The sequence below is a fragment of the Molothrus ater genome, chromosome 2 (genome assembly GCF_012460135.2).
Source record: "Molothrus ater isolate BHLD 08-10-18 breed brown headed cowbird chromosome 2, BPBGC_Mater_1.1, whole genome shotgun sequence".
Lineage (NCBI taxonomy): Eukaryota > Metazoa > Chordata > Aves > Passeriformes > Icteridae > Molothrus > Molothrus ater.
The window spans coordinates 37,927,588-37,945,448 of record NC_050479.2 but is presented as its reverse complement, the minus strand read 5'-3'; positions in this window follow the sequence as shown (position 1 = coordinate 37,945,448).

Sequence of the window (17,861 nt, the reverse complement as noted above, 5' to 3'; positions counted from 1 at the left end):
CACATAAAGGTCTGTTGGTTTATGGCTTGAGAGTGATGTGGTGGAAACTGATGATCTGCTGGATATGATGAGGGAAGAGCTACCCAGCCATTTTCATGCAGAAAATCTGGATGTTTTAACTGATGAAAGTTTATCTCTGTGTCTAACGTTTCATCAGTAAATAAGGGTCAGCCATCTGGCAGTGATAAATTTGGCTGGGATGCATTCCATCTGCTAAAATATGATGTAAAAATATTCTGTTCTTCCATGGCACTGGAAAGATATGAAATCTGGGATTAGAAAAAATAAAGAAGCTTGAAATTGGAAGGAATAGAAAATATTATTTCCCTTCTGAGGAACTGTAGAGGTGCCATTGAAGGGTGGAACTAATGACAGGCCTGTGGCTGGGGTTTATCTGTTTTCAGGTAAGTTTTTTCTAGAAGTTAGTATTAACTCAGAAGTTAAAATGCTGAGCTCACTCTTCCTCTCAATTCTCACTCTACCATCGAGTGAAATTATTAAGTAGATTTATAGCCAATGGAGCCACCTATCTGAGTACATAAAGATGTAGGTTTCTCATGTCGACATAGAATTTTGTGTTACCTGGCATCCAGTTGTTTACAGCTGTGCAGCTTGTGGTTTATAAGAGCTGGAAAAATAGGAAAGGCTTTGCACTGCTTTATCTACAAACTGAAGCAGGTAGCTTCTGTTTTGATGGATCATTCTAAATTTATCAAAGTAGAGCCTCCAGGGATCCTATTATTCAAGACTCTGAATTTGCCTGAAGAATGAAGAGGTACACTGTAGAGCGGACGATAAAACTTTTTTCCTTTGCCTTTTCAGCATATTGTGACATGACAGTTTATAAACAAAATTTAGGATCTTCTGCACAGATAAGGTTGTTGGCTAATTTGTGTGTTCTAATCTATGATTGGCTGATGCTTCCAGAATAAAAGATATCAAAGATGTAGCTCATCTATGACTATCAAATTCCTAATAGCAAAATAAACTATAACTTTATTAAGTGTTTTATCACATTTTTCCTCTGCATTGTGCCTGTTTTGAAAGCTCAAAATGTTATGTGCATTCAGGTGATAGCAATTCTAAACTATTTAGAGGAAATTGTAGGTCTTTCATGAGGAAGCGGTTTCTGCAGGGAGCCCACATCCTCATAGACATTGTTTCCAAAATACACCTTTCAGTTTAATTTGAGGACTCCATTTTAAGTTAAGAAAACTTTGTTAAGGAGTGACATATGGAAAACTGATCATGATTTTCTTTTCTTCCTGGGGGAAAGCGAGCTGCTTTCTAAATTATCATGTCCCAGAGAGGAAAGATGTGAAAATAAGGTTCCGCATTTGACCCTGTCCTGAAGACTGGAATTGTAATGCTTCCTACAGAATAGCTCAACAGACACCATGTTAATGTAAAGTTCTTTTATAAATCTAGGCAGCAGTAAGCCAACATATATTCCCCAATGGCTGCTGTAAAGTGAACCAGTAGGCATTTACTTTTAGAGTACTATGTACAAGTTAATTTTCAAAAATCAGTCCTCAGTAATTGGTTTAATAGTTAATAATAACTGACTACTATGGTAGGCAGTAGAGAAGCTATTATGTCTATTAGAATGGCTGTAAGTGTGAAAATTGCTCATTTGTGACCACAAGAGGAAAAAAAAAAAAACGAAGAGAAAGATTTTAAGAAGTTTTTTTGCTTTGCTTTAGCAGAAGGCAATTAAGCCAGACGTTTGTGCAGTTTGGAGTTTATTAGATACAGCTTCCCCACTCTTCTTTTTTTTGTTGTTGTAGGCAGTGATGTAGCTACTTTGTGTGTAGCCAAATATTGCATAAATTTATTAATTGCAGCATTAATTAAGAAATGGTGAGCTTAGGAAGCACTGAGAAATAATGTAGGATTAGAGTAAATACAAAGAGACTTTGTCAGACACAAGACACTTATGTGTGTGTAATGACATTTAAAAAAAAATCTAAACAATTTTAAAATAGTCTAAAGCAAATAGAATGAGTAGGTTTTAAGGCTGAGTGTTCCTGAGAGAATGATTAAGCTTAAATATTCTTACATTTAAATTAGGAGTACATGGACTTAAATTAGGCAATTGCTTATTATTTTGCTGACTGTGGGCCTCAGTAAAAATACTACTGTGTTAAATTTTCAAAAACACTTTTTAAAGGGATGTAGCTATTTGGTTTCACAGAATTTTTGTCCTTTTGTGTTTAAATGCCATATATTTTCATCAATGCCAAAGGTAATCCTACTTCCCTGGCTCCCTTTCCCCCTTCTTTTTAAAACATTATATTATATTAATATACCTAAATATTGTGCTTGATTTCTTCTTCTAATTTATTACTATTTCCAAGGCTTCCTTTCAATTTTTGACTTCTTAGTGTTGAAATTGTGACATGTAAAAAATTACCTCAACTTATATTTAATCACTTGTAAAATACTGATTCCTTGGCTGTCTCCCCATATTACTTGTATGCCTGTAAAGAACAATTATTTTAATCAAGTAGACTCACAAAACAGAAAGAATAGACAGGAAAACATTTAAAATTTGCTTAGTGTTAGAACTAACATGTCTTATAATGCTCATTAATTTTGTTTTAAAGGAAGTTCTAAGCATGTGCTTCAACTACTGAATTGGACTGTATGTATTTAGCTGTGTAGGACCTTTTCCTAATTTTGGTGAAAAACCAAATATGATTAATACTGAGGACATCAACTCTAGTGAAAGATGCTGATGCTCAGAAAGTAATGTGCATTTCAGAATTTATCAACACATTGTATTAAAACTCATTTCCTTTATTTATTTTGATTTGCTTTGATGCCAACTTTCCAGTCTGTGGAGTTCAATCTGATATAAGTATCTAACTAATATAAAGTCATTACTAGATCTAGAATTTTGTATAAGAGCAAGTAAATTGAAAATAAACCTAGTCCCTCCATTCTCTTCACAAATAGTTGCAATACTAGTAGAACAAACCCACATCAAATATTACTTCATCTTTGCCTGCCAGCAGCTTAAATTCTTTTTAATTCCTTTGGTGTGCATGTTAGCAGATTGCCTTTACAGAGAGCTTTCAGGTTTATTTGTCTCAATTTGCTGAAGTAGCTGAGTATAGTCCAAAAGGAAAAATAAATCACAGAGCAAGCTTATTAGGAAATGTTTATATTGTTGAACTAGAAAGCAGTAGACTATTTTTTAGGCCAGATAAACTACATGTTGCTCTCTTTGAAAAAAAAATAAAAATAAAATAAAATCTTTACCTTGCACACTCAAATTTTAATCCAAAGGCTAAGCTGATACAGCAGTTACTTCTTTAATTATTTATGGATGAGACATGTGAAATGCCTGCCAAAGTTAGCAGAGAGAAAATAATGGCTAGTATTAAACATTTGACCTTGAAAGCAGCTCTGATTGAAAATAATTACCCAAGTTTTAAAACCTTTATTTCCTGTTCTGGTGGCAATGTCCTTCTTAAGCTGTAATAAATTGCCCAATCATTTTAGCATCAGATTAACTTGACTCAAGTGTTTATTTCACATTAAGCTTCAACATTACTGATGCTCTATGTGAAAGTAATAGTAATTATCTTTAGGGTTTTTTTTTTTTTTAAATCCAGGCTTCTTTGGTGGTATAAATTTTTATAGAGCCCTCAATGTTCCTTCGAGGCCAGATGTCATTTCAACTTATCAAAATCTTAAAATTAACTCTGAATTTTCTGGTGACCTCTGTGATGTTTTGGTATTGAGCAGGTGCAAATGAATTCTCTTAGACTCCTTTGTTATGTCTATCTATGTTGTCAATCTAGTTTACATTAACATCTGGAAAATGGATATGGGAAAATTATCGGTTTTTAATTATAATTAGCTGTCAGTCTTCACAATGTGAGGCATTTTGGTCATTAAGTGAATAATATTGGCTCATGAATAATACTTTATAATAGATACTTAAAAATGAATTATAAAATTTTTGCTTTCAAGCATGACAATGCCACCATAACCACCATACATCGATTTATGTGGGTTTTGTGTTTTGGCAAACATTTTGCCTCAAGGATACCAGGTGTAGCTTTGCAGGGTCCTTTGATTAATGTCTGTCTAGTAACGTCACTGGTTGCTTTGGGCAAACTGTTCTATAAAAGGAAACCTTGCTGACATGGAAAAGAAAATTGCAAGTCTGGTGTGCATGAGAATTTAATTACAATAAACAATTAAACAGATTATTATAGCAGTGCAATTATTACTCTAAAGTTGACGTTGTGTCAGCACCTTTTTTTCATTGCTTTTGTAATCAGTCTGTAGAATTTGCCTCGAGCTAAAACAGAAACTATTATTAAAGTCAACAACATCAAGATATAATCAAATTTATTTTTTGTAATTTATTTTAATCAATTGAAAGATTTTCAGAGTTTTCTTTGCTCTTCTTACTTTTTCAGTCACAAAGCCATCAAAAAATGTTTTGCATGTATCTACTTCATACAAACCAAATTCTGTAGTCCTTATGCTATAAGTTTTCCTCTGACACTGGTCTACTGTAATGTGTGCTCAAATGCATCAATGCCTGGTGAGAAAACTAGTGGTAAATATTTTTAAAGCTTTCTAAGTGTTTAATTATATATCTTCACTCTGTCTTTGGGGGTCAGAGAAAACTAATGGAGACAGAATCTTTCATTTTGAAGAAAATGCATCTCCTCCACAACCCATATTTATTTTTGAGTAGCAGTGACAGTAGCAAGAGGATTTTCTGGGTATTGCAGCTGAAGATATTGTTCCTAAATGACCAACAAGTCAGGGGTTTTTTGTAGTTTCTTTGCCTGGCCACTTGATTCTTTAAAAAGGTAGAACTAGCAATGTAATTGGTGGAGAGGTGACTGCATTTATAAATGAAAAATAGAACTTTGGTAGGCTTCAAACTAAATGCCTTTGAATACAGAGACATTTTCCTCTCTCCTACATGGCACTTCATGGTAATTGAGCAAATTTTATAGGGCTGAAATTACTCACAAGAGAACTCTCTGTATTACTTTTTGAAACCAATGGAAGTACAATGAGAGTTTTGAGAAAAAAGGAAAAAAAAGTTAATTAAGGAAGGAAAATATCTGGGGAGTAGTTTAGCTTTGATATGCTTTAGCTTTTGGGCTTACCTGCGTGATGGCTGCAGTGAGACTAAACCTGCAGACTGGCTCCAAATGCTGGCAGCCCAGCTGGGATCAGCCTTTGGTAAAAAGGTGAGGAAAAATAATGGGTTTGCAAAGCTCCAACTGCAAACTGTGTCAGCTGTTGTCAGAGAAAGTACTCGAGAGGGGGAGAGCCTGCAGATTTCCACAGCTTTTGTAGAAAATTGCTGTTTGAAGAACTCAGGACATGCTCATCTGAAGACATTCCTTCTCACCACCAGTGGAGGTAAACCAAGCTGAAGACTGCTTCTCTGTCATGCTTAGGAGAAGGTCCACAGAGCTTGACAAAATTGAGTTTCTTTCATTTTGCCATTTTCAGTGAACAGACCCAGAAGAATTCAGAATAACAATGAAGAAAGTTGCCTAAGTCTGGCCCACTTAGAGTGCCAGCTGCCTAACAACCGAGAAATAGAAGAGCAAGAGGATTTTCAGTGCTTTGGCTTCAGATGTTTTTCATCTGAAAGGAGACTATCTAAACTGGTGGAACAGCATGATGGAACAGCCACTGCTGTAACTGCAGACAAGAAGCAAATGTGCAAAGATAAATTCATATTTCTACTGGTGGCCTAATTCTCTGTAAAATGTCCAGGTCTGGGGTATCATTCACCATGGTGCTTTGCTTTCTTTTCTGGTATTCTGATATTACAACACTGTGTTGAAATGGTCTATTAATTGGAATGTGCATAAATGTGTAGTTGTCAAAAGAGAAAAAAGCTACTTAGAGTAACAGGAGTTCTCTCAGGTATGCTGGCTTTATTTGCATTGTATAACTAAGCTAGTATCCATCCCTTTCTTCTAGTCTTGCACAGCAATTTGTCTGGGGTCCATGGGCAATTAGGGTGTGGGTGCTGAGAACATCCATAAACCTTTCCCTTCAAATATGAATATTTGGCACAGGTGTGCACAGAAAGGCTTCTGCTAGTCTCAAACCTTTAAGCTGGTTTCCATGAGGTAGAGCTGCATTGGCACTAGAATGGGTGCATTAAAAATAAATCTTAAAAAGCTCTGATTAGTGAAAAGTGACTTTTTTATAGGTAGTGATTTAGTGAGATTGGGTATTACACTGGGATAAACATGTAGGCTTTGTAATTTTTCCTTCTGTGGATATAGCTGCAGACACATAAACACCAAGAACTCTATGTGTATTGTGAATTTACTTGATATGTAATAGATACTTGCAAAGCTTAATTTTTTTCTTTTTGTTAGCTTTATGGAAGCTAGTTAAAACCATGGTCAGCAACCTATCTCTGAGCTCCATGGGTTTTGAATATTTTAATATAAATAGAGGGTCGTTGTCATGAAGTTTGGTGTGAAAAAATTGTTAATCCCAGAAATGTTAAGCCTAATGTAAGTTTAATTAGATTAATGTATAGCTGAGGGATCATAATTATTCTGGTTTTTGCTGTGGAAACATAGCTGGTTAAAATTTTTGCTTGGAAATGGTTAATTTGTTTCCTGCCTATGTTATGTTTTTTTTGGAAAAATATAGTTGAAGACCACTCTACAATTCACTTTGGTACACACAGTTTGTCTGCATGTACTATCATCATTCTGTCATATCTTTTATTTTTTTGCTTATGATGGAGAAAGTGGTGTTGTAGTTTCCACATAATTTCATTGTAGAACTATTAAAGCGACTAAAGGAATCTCGACAACCCATTTAATTTAATCAAAACAACAAAAAAAAGCCAATTAAAGTTGTGTAATAAGTAATAATTTTCTCTTCTGAGATGTTATTTGATGTACAGAGGTCAGCTTTCTATTTCTCCATGTATTAACCAGCACTACCTTGCTGACCTTTGGTAGCCAACTTCAGAATTTTTATACTAATGCTGGAAGGAGATGTGGCAACTACAAATCATTCCAAACTGTGGATTTATTTTTGTTTCTTTCCCAGCACACAATTTTTCTGCTCATGAAACTTCTGAATCATTTAGTCTATTTTTTTTTCCTTATGGCAGGAATAGGTATTATTACAGTGATTTGAGTCTCCATTTTCTGAGGGACTTAAATCTGAATGCTCTTACTGTTTGAGCTTGTCTGTAATACAATTTCCTAGACTTCATTCCTGACACTTAAGGACATACATACTTAATGACAGGGTAGCTTCTTTTCAGCATCACAGTTGTGGGTGGAAGTTTTAAGCCTGTGGGATGGGTGCATAATGATTGATTTTTTTTCCTTGTTAATTTTTAGTTCAAAGCATTTTAACCTCAGAGAGTGACAAGAAAAAATAGTTTTGCCCATGCTAAAAAAGTTTTAAAAAAGTTTTGTTTTCTAATCTCCAGTGTACTCAGTGTTTCAGATAGGATTTGATGAATGCAGTCTGCATTCTAAAGTCCTTGTTTTTTTTAATAGGTTTGTAAAATATGACAGGGAATATTGTTATTTCTAGAAAACATGATAGCAGTCTTTTCCAAATATTAGGGCCTAATTACACTGGGGAACAATAGGATTGATTTGTTATTGCTTGGTTCCCAATTGCCAGTGCTGTTGTGTCTGAAAGAAAAAAAAACGAGCAAACTGCCCAACATCAATCATGTAATGATGCTCTCAGATTTACTTATGAGGGTTATTCTCTCTTTTCCCCATTCATTTTCTGTAATGATCATTGCTTTATGTTTTACTGTGTCTTGATTGCTTGCTACCTGCCCAAGAGCTGATCCAAGCAGCTGGGCTGGGCTGGCTAACGAGCCAGCAGTGATTAACTGCAAAGGCCATTCAAGTCAATGGCCAAAACCATCTACACTGCCTCTAATCCAGCTTCTATTGAAAGTCAGGCAGCAATAATCAACCTCTCAGCTTGTGACCTTTTTGTGAGTTCACCTGTGTTTTGTCCTAGAGGAATGAAGTATTTTGCTTCTAGAATATCTCCTGAAGGGTTTCTATCTCTTGAAATGTGCATAATGAGCACAATTTGTTCAGGGCAGGGTCATAGTTTGAGGCAGGACTGGGATATTGTGTTACTTCATGTAGGAAAGCAGTAGTTGTTTTGCTAGTAATACATATATTAAGAGAAATGACTCTATTTTAAGTAGCCTTTTTTTGGGTGCTGATTGAGCCCCATTTCTGTGTGCATCATGTGTTTGAGGTTATTTCTGAGAAAGCTTTTAAACATTGTCTGCCAAAAAAAAGCTTGAAATGGGAAGGAAACGTACCAGCATGGTGTTTATGGATTTATACGCATCTGAACTTTAAAACTTTGTTAACACAGGAGATGACAGAAAACACTGACACAGCATCTGCAATTAGTTTTATAAATTGACGTGTATGTATGTTAAGATGTAAACATATTGGATGAGAAAAAGCATAACTAATTAATGAAAGATTTTTCCAGTCCTCTAAAGAACAATAGTCCTCATAAATAAATGACTACGTAAATGATGACAGCTTTCAACTGTATTTTGTCTTCATTCATTCAAGCTAATCAAGCTTGTGAACTCAGTCAGTTAATAGCAGTGTAAGAAAAGTTAACTTCAGTTACTCAAGGCTTCTAGACAAGGCACAGACACAGAAAAAAAGAAAACATATATATATTAATGTATGGGTAAGTGTGGTGTTTGATGTCCAATAGTTTTTCAATGTTTATGTTTTCAGTGCTTATCTTTATTCAAACAGTACAATGTTGTATCATGGTTGAATTTGGCAATGTTCACTATTGCCACCTCATGGATAAGGAAAAGGATATATTGTCATGTAAACATTGCTTAAGGTACACAGCAAACTAATCATTAATTCATGTCCAGGTCATATGAGTTGTCTCATAGCTTAAATGCACCAGCTTTGAGGCAACCTACATTTCTGAAGCAAGAAGGGGAGAGCTCTGCAAGCTTAAGCTCACAGAGCAAAACAAAAAAGTCTTTACATATTGCCACTACAGCCTAAAGTTAGGATATTGACTTTGTAAGTAACAGAAAGCTTCAGTATATGTGACATACTCTTTCAAGCTAACTCTCTAAATGCAGTACCAGCAACAAATCCACAGCCAAATCTGTTAATCAGGTGTTAATTGAATGAATTTTCCTCAGGGTGTTTTTATCATCATTACATTAAAAATAAAAGTTATAGAAAGTTAATCTAAATGGATATTAACATTTTCAATTTGTTGCTTCAGGGTCACTGTATAAACACGGAAGCTTTTTGCTGCTCTCCTCTTATGACATTGCATCTCGCTAAAATCAACATTTATGAAGCAGATTGATATGACTTCTGACCTTTAGACTTGGAGCTGTATCTGACTCCTGGCTGCATCAGGCAAATGAATTAATGAGTGTACCACTCTGCCTTGCTGTTAAGATCTGTTTCTACAATGACAATTATCATGGCACTGTTATGCTATAATGGTTGAGATGCTAACACCAATGCCATTGCTGAAACAGGGATTTTAAGGGGTTGATAATTAAGCTATAGAAACAATATTTATGTTGCAGTAGTGCAATAAAAGATGAAACAAGAAAGTGAAGACTAACTGTTACTACTGAACACTCTTGTGGTAGGATCCAGTCTGCCTAAATTAGCAATCTCTTTTTTTCAGGCTTGTTGTGAAGCCCTTCATGAGGAGAAATATATTTCCATAAACAGTGCTGTGATGGGTGTCTGCAGGCCTTTGGAGAGTCATGATGTCTCCAGACATTTTCCTGTCTAGAATGCAACTCTTGAGACCTTCCCTGGCACCTACACTTTCCTTCTGACTACAAGGGGTGGTGTCCAAAGCACGCGCAGGGGCACAACAGCTACCTGTGGTGTCTCAGAATATTTTTGTTAATTAGATATTATGTATTTGCAGCTTAGAGCATTTTGATCTGGAAAAATGCAACTTTATTTAGGCTTCTGTCAGTGGGTCTTCTCTTGTCTTTGGGAGATAGTGTTTATTTTCTCCAGTTTCAGCTGTCTGAAAGTTGGTCATTAAGTCTAAGACAGTGATGTCAACTCCTTCTATAGCCAATGGAAGTCTACTGGTTTTTCTCATCTTAGATATCTGTTTTCAGATAGGAATAAATGTTCTCCAGAGGTGTCTTTCTTGCTCCAGTAATAACTAAAAAAAAGTGTATGCAATTATCTGGACTTCAGACATCTAACCCACTCACTAAGGCAAATGATTCATCTCTTATGCTATGGAGACAGTTGTAAGTTTGGAGTTTTAGTTTGTGCTGCTAAAGAGCATTAAAACACTTTCACACATATCTGAACCAGGACTGTGCCATGTATAATATCTCTGTACAAAGGCATAGAGATTTCTTTAAAATGAATGAGGTAGGCTTGTATTCATGCACCATCACAGGCATTTGGCTACCTGAGTATGTATGGGAAAGCTTGGATAAATATTTTGTTACTTTAGATGGTTTTTTCTCCCTCAGGATGATAAGGCTATACCCCACTTTCATATGAATCAACACTCAAATGTTCCATAACATCTGAAGATTATAATAAAATTATTCTGGTCACATCTGAATTTGTGATAGTCCATAACGCATTGCTATCCCTCTTCATTAATATTTATTTTTATATTATTGATTAATTATTTACTTTGTTCCTTATTTACTGTTATGGGTGGTTGTCACATTTTTTTTGATTATTTGATTACAATCATAAAAAAAACTCGATTAACTGTAAGGGCTTTGTGATACTAAGCATATTGTGCAAATGGTGAACAGAACATGAAAAGGCATTAGCCAAGGGCTTTGGGTTTTTTTCTTTTATTTCAATCTCATAGACTGTTTTAATTGCAGAGGTGGTATTTTAACTTATTTTCCTTGATAAATGAAGTGTCACTGCCTACTAGTTTTAGAATAGTTCTGACATGAAATACTTTTATTTTTTGTGATGTCTCTTTTTCCATGCCAAACTTATGTTTGAGAATTTATTGAATGCCAGACATGAAAGACATTCTTCTCTATGATTACTAACCCTATGGAAATTCACTTCTACCCCAACCTCCTCCTTGAGCATCTCCATTCTGCCTAAATATGATAAAGTACATGTAAAGTAAGAGGCAACATATTCCCCCAATCTTTGTCCAAATTAAGCAGTACTTTATTTTTAGTTGAGTAAATTCTACAGAGTGGATAAGTAATACATTCATGGTCAGATCTGCTGGAATCTGTCAAAATAAGGATTTCTGTTAATGACCTGCATTGCTTGAATTGCTTGTTGAAGCAATTCAAGCAATGCTTCTTGAATTGCTGTTGTCTCACATATCCATGAAACACTGTAAAGTATTTCTTATCAACTGCACATAGTATTTTACTTGAAGAAAAGTCTAAAATTTAGCAAATCAATGCAAGGAAAGTGTTGCAAAAACACAATTATAATTCTATGCTTTTAACCAAATTGCAAAGATGAAGCGAATTGCCAAGATGAGCATAAACTGGCTTTTTTTTCCATTTGTTCTGATTTTCTGTTAATATAGCAAAGTGCAAATCAATTTGCAAGAGTACATTTAAACTCGGTGAGTTTTTTGTTGTTGTGGGAAGACTTCTAAAGAGATATAATATTTTGAAATACTTTTAATGTAAGAAAGAGAATCACTGATTTACGGCTGATGCAAATTAATATATTTTTCAGAAGGAAAAATAATATTGTGGACAGACTATTTGGAGATTTAAATGCAGTTTTGAAGTATTTTAGTGAGCATACTGAATATATGCTTCCATTAGCCCTTGATTTCTAACTCTTGGTGACAATTCTTTATCAAAGCACTTCTTGTAGAGTAAGTTATTATTCTGTACAAGCTAATGGTGCAATAAATTTTTTCAGCTCCATACAAACTTGTTTTAGCTGTTAAAAATCCAGCCTGCACACAGAATTATTCTTCACTCACATCTGGTGTCTCTTGTTTAGTAGATATAGAACTTCTCTTGATCTTGCTAATATTTCCCTTATTTCTCAGGAGAAAACACTATAATGTCCTCTACAGATAGCAATAGCTATTCCTTATTTATTAAGAAATAATTTCCTCATGAACACATTTATTTCAAAACTGATTTTACATTACTATATTCAGGCACTTAACCTTGGTCTTTATTTAGGAAGGTGGTTGTCCTACTTTCCCTTGATGGTGAAGAGAGAGAAAGGAGTTTCAAAGGGTGATTTAGCCTGTAAGTGGGCCAACTCACCCCTTGAGAAGAGTGTATTTGTATGACCCACATAGCTCTTGGACTTGTAATGTGTTTACCACTGATAATTTTGTGAAACTTTTTCTGCTGGACCACAGAAATTTTGATGGTGCCTGGGAAGTAAATTACCTTCCTGTTTCCAGATGGAAAATTGCATTTAAAGACAATTATATATGTCATATAGGTAGTCTTCAACCTAATCTAATCTTAGAAAGTCTCTTGAGCTAATAAAGCAAAAGAACAGGTTTAAAGACCCAGCTTTTCAGGTGATGCAGAATTCATGCTTAGGAATGTTTGGAAGCCACTGCTCCTAATAATCCTCTATAGACAAAGACTCAAAGATGGCTGCTTTGGCAATGTTCCTGATGAAATTGTAAATGAGTGAAATTGTTAACTATCAAATTTGAGTTAAAATCTTCAGTCCATGGATTACATCTGGGAACTTCAGGCACTTTGAAATATCCTTCAAAATAAAGTTTTTAAAAATTAGGCTTGTACAGAGGGAGTCAATGTTTAGCAAAGTCCGTTCTTTTTGTACACATGGTTCCCAAAATTTGATTATTCCCAAATGCAACCTATTTTATCCTCTCATCAGGCATGTAATGTCACCTTGTGTTGGATATCTTTTGATCAATTTTAGTCATGTAAGACTCAGATGTCTAAGTCTAATCTTGACATTTGAAATTTTTTTTATTGTCTATTTATGGATGAATTGCTCTTTTTCCTTATCTGCTTCTTCCATAATAGAAATGTCCAGATTAGATATGAATATCTAATTTTTGGGAGATTGAATTAGGATAAATGAGCTCCTTATATATTATGTTTATAACATTGAAATCCAAAGAAGAAATTTAATTTCAGAACTGCAATTTCTGGGACATGCTGAGTTTAATTTTGAAACTTAAAGTTCATTTATATGTGTGTGAAAGAATCATGTATGAAATAAAAAGACTGAGGTATCTGCATCTTAATGTCATACCTTAAAAAGGTTTTTTATATTAATAATAAACTGGGGCACAGTAATAATTGCTGAGAGTTGTTTTATTTCATTTTCTTATTTCAAAAAGTGGCCAGTTGTTCCCTCCCACTTATTTTAGTTTGCCTACCATCAGAGTAAATGATTAGCAAAATAAACTACAGAACTTGTAATTTGCATGGTGCCAAAGTCCTTGCTAATGTTTTCCATGGTATGGCCTTTAATGTGGAAATATTTTCAGTGCAGTAAACACAGTTGGCATTGTGGAAATAAATTGGAAGGGGTCATGGGATAGCTCATTAAGGGTGACAACTCTTTTTATTCTTCAGATAAATGTTGTACATGCAGAAGGGCAGATTATACGTAATTTACGGCCAACAGAAATGTTGTGAATGTTAGGTCTGGATATTAATTTGAAGTATCTCTTTTTCCTTTAGCCTTATTCTCTCACTGATCTTGATTGCTGGAGATATTTCAGTACTCCAATCTTACAGAGACCTGGGTCTGCTGTGAATCTGTTATCTTATGGCTAGTTTTGAATTTCATGATAATAGAAAAAGAAACAATATCTAAATGAAGGATCTGATACTAGTTTGAATTACGGCAAGTATTAATTTTAGGTTTTCATTTTTTTCCTCTGAAAGTTGTTGTTGTTATTGTTTGGTTATAATTTGTGATGAGCATGTTACAACATCAGAAAAAACTATAAAAAATTTATGACTTATTTCTACAATAGAGAATGACCTAAGCTCTAAAACATAGTTCCATTTTTTTATTGTAAGCTTTTTATTCCTCATTCTGTTTTTTTGATTTGATTGGTGGTGGGGTTTCTTTTTTGGTTTTGGAGTTGTTTTTTGTTGTGTTGTTTTTTTTTTTTAATTTGGGTTTTGATTTTTTTTTTTTTTTTGCATGATAAGCCAGACATAAATATGCAAGTATCTCCCTTATTCTTCAACGGCTGATCAAAAGATGACTTGCTTTACATTTTGTGACAAACTCTTTTGGATGCAACTTTTGGGAACTTATTTCTGATAACCTTAATCAAAGTGAATTTTTTTTTTTCCAAATTGTGTTGACTTCTTCAAGGCAGACTATAGATAAGTGCCAGGAAATAAGTTATCAGAATATGGTTGTCAGTGTATATAACATTTGCCCACTCTCTCTACTTCGATTAAACTAACAAACTTACTAGGTAGGATAAATTGCTGACAGAACCTTGGACTTGTAAAGCCAATCCTTTTCCAAATATCCTGCATATATCTAGAGGAGATCGTGATTGGTCTGACAGACTGGATAGTTAATACATACTTTATGGAAAAAGGTAATTAAATTGTAATAGCACTGTACCTTTTTGCTCTGGTTTATTTCTAAAAAAAAAAAGTGACAATTCTAGAGTTTTTCTGATAACAAACATATTTGTTTCTTGACCTTTGTTTTTGTGGATTTGTTTTAAACCTTAGTAACTATTTCACAGGTGCTTCTAATTTTCTGTTTAATTTTTTAAAGGTCATGGCTTTTTTAATTATGAATTTTAAAGATCATTTGATTGCAAATCAAAACAAACACTGGTGACTTTTTTTCATATTTGTCTGTCTTTTCAAAATGGTTCTGAAAGATGATTTATAGAGGACAGTTTACTCTTCTTTATGGGCTTTTTTATTTTTTACACCAGGCTTAGTGTTTTTAATGTGGAAAAGACTTATATTTATTAGATGGAATAATTGAGAGTTGGACTGCTTTGATCTTTGCACTGCTGCATTATTTGGCTTCAACTATTTAAAGCTGTTTACAGACTACAGCCTGTTTGTTGAACAGCAGGCAGAGACAGGGCATTCAATAAAGAGAGTTGCTAGGTCAAAAACCCTATTCTTTCTTTTTTAACACCACTATTCCCTCTTTTTTAATGCAGATTTCTTTTAAATATTTAGTTATCAATTGCTAATATTATTTTGTTAATATTAATTATTTTGATAACTACTAGATTGAATTTATTTAAAATATAAAAAATGGAAAAATATAGATATTAATACTCATAAAATATTTTACATATCTATGATATATGTAAAATTTAAAATGTGAAACATTAATGTATTTATGTATAATTGCAATAATAGTTGTCATATTAAGGATCAATGTTTTGGTTACAATAATTTTGTTTTACATACTTCATGCATAATTATGAACATAATTATGTGCATAATTATGTTCATAATTATGATCATATGATGTGTGCACACCAAAAAGAGCCAGAATATGCAGACTAAAATGGCAGTCAAAGTTGCACATCTGAAAGTTTTTTCTCCACATATGGCAAAATCAAACAGAAATTTCTACAGCCTGTTCTCTTGTGAAAAATTGGCCTGGCTAACCAGTTGATTGCATATATGATATGGACAGGATTCCTGGTACTGTTTTCCCAACGTTATACCATTACCTCCTCATCTCTGTGCCCTGGAATTTTAGTATTTTACCTGTACACAACAAAATGAATTTTCTTTAGACAGGTTGTGATAGGTATTTTGGGGAGGTAAGAGCCTAGTATTTTGTGTACAAATTCAAAATACTCTTTTGAAGGAGAAATTCTCTGTGTCCCAGTTGGAATACATCATGGTGATTGGCCCCTACTTTATTCTGGTACTCCCAAATTTTTAAAGAACTTTTTTTTTGTTGGTGAACCTCAAAACTAAACTGTAGTTTAAAATATATCTTGAGCTGGCATTCCTGCAATGTCTGGCACTCCACCCCTTCTCCAATGTTCCCGTCTTTGACTGTACTTCCTTGAGAAAGAAAAACCAAACCTTTAGTTCTTAGAGCCTTATGTTGGTTGAAGTTTCTTCAGGAGATAGCAGATTGCTTATATGAGTCAAACTCCTTCAGAGAAATATCTAACCTGCTTAGGCCAGGATGCCCTTGGACTAGGGAGGCTGAGCTTATGAAATACACTTATGCATTTGCAATAAATTCCAAGCAGATCATTTTTCCTCATAGAATATTATGGTGTTTTCCTCTCAGCTGGTCAGCATTCTGCATTTAGCAAGAGCAGACTGAGCATACAATACAGACTTAAATAGGTTACCAGCTCTAGAAGCTTCCCTCATCCACATGGCTAATATTTTGGGCATATGCCCATTCAGATCATGGTGTGTGAGAAAGATGATAAAATCTCATTCTGTGTAGTTTTCCCAGATGTTTTGTTTGCCAAAGGAACAGCTGCCATTGTCACAGTTATAAGCCCTGTGTTTGACAGCACCTTATGTCAGACCCTGCAATGAAATTTTGTTATTTTTCCTTCATGGCAAAGTGATGATCTGACTTTAGGATGCATAGCATTGCAATATAATTTGGCTGACATATGAAATCCCTATAAAAATTATGGCAATACACCAATGTCTGGATGCACCATGTTAGATTTTTCTTTAGACTTTCATTTCAGACTTAACAAGTCTGCTTGTATGAATCATTCCTTCTTTGCATTTTAGGGACATAGGCAGTTTTTAAGGTTTTCCTAGTCCTCCTAAGTAGACAGGTATAGTACAATGCTTTATGAACTACAACATGGATAACTGGGTTTCAAAACTAATGCAATTTGAGAATCATAGTCTTGTAGAGAATTGTATGAATTCATATCTGGGATTTATCTTTTCCTGCTTAAATAACTCATACTGAAAGAAACAAAGCATTTTGACCATGGTGTCGATATACCCCTATGAAATGCTATCCTCCAGATATCATTCATCATGAATTATGATGTGAAAACTACTGTCTGACTTGATGCTACATAAAATATTTCTGGTCTACTAGTGCTAAGAAGGTTTATTTAAGCTGTAGTTGTGGAGTCTGAGATTACAAAGTTATTTTAAATTTTACAACATGCATAATAGAGATTTAGGATAAAATGGCAGGTTTGCAAATCTTCCTGTAACAGCGAAAGAAGTCAATGTATATGTTATGAGTCTATATTCTTTGTGAATGTCATAAAGTATACATATATATTTAATATGATGTACCTGGAGATGGGAGACCAAACTACAGTGTATGTGACAAATGTTAGTCACATTACTTACCCTGTGGCTGGAATGGCAATACATATTACAGTGATGCTCATGATGGTAGCTGCAGGGCTCGTACAGGATAGAAGAGCAACAGAGAAGAATAAACTAAATTGGTGAAAGTGAACATGTTTTGAGAGGCTCTCAAACAGTAGTGTGTCTACCACAATTGTGTATATGTGCACGCAATATTCAGTACCTTCTGTGTCATCACGGGGTGAAGTAGAGAAAAGGAGGGACAAGGTACAAAGGCCAGAATATACAACCTGCAAAGTCAAAGATGGGAAAATATGACTCCTTCATATAAGAATTTATGGCTGCCTCAAGGCTTTTTTTCTGTGAGCTGTGATCAGGAGTGGAGAGAGGGCAAAACCACCTGGAAGGAGGCATTGGAACCAAACACCAGAGTTGCATGTACAGATTTGGTAGTTGGTTTTTTTCCCCCAGCTATCTTCCCTCTCTTCTCTATCAGTATCTTCTACCTGTGGTTTGAATAAAAGTCAGATTTTACTTTGTTTGGCTAATGCAGTTGATGACATTTTCA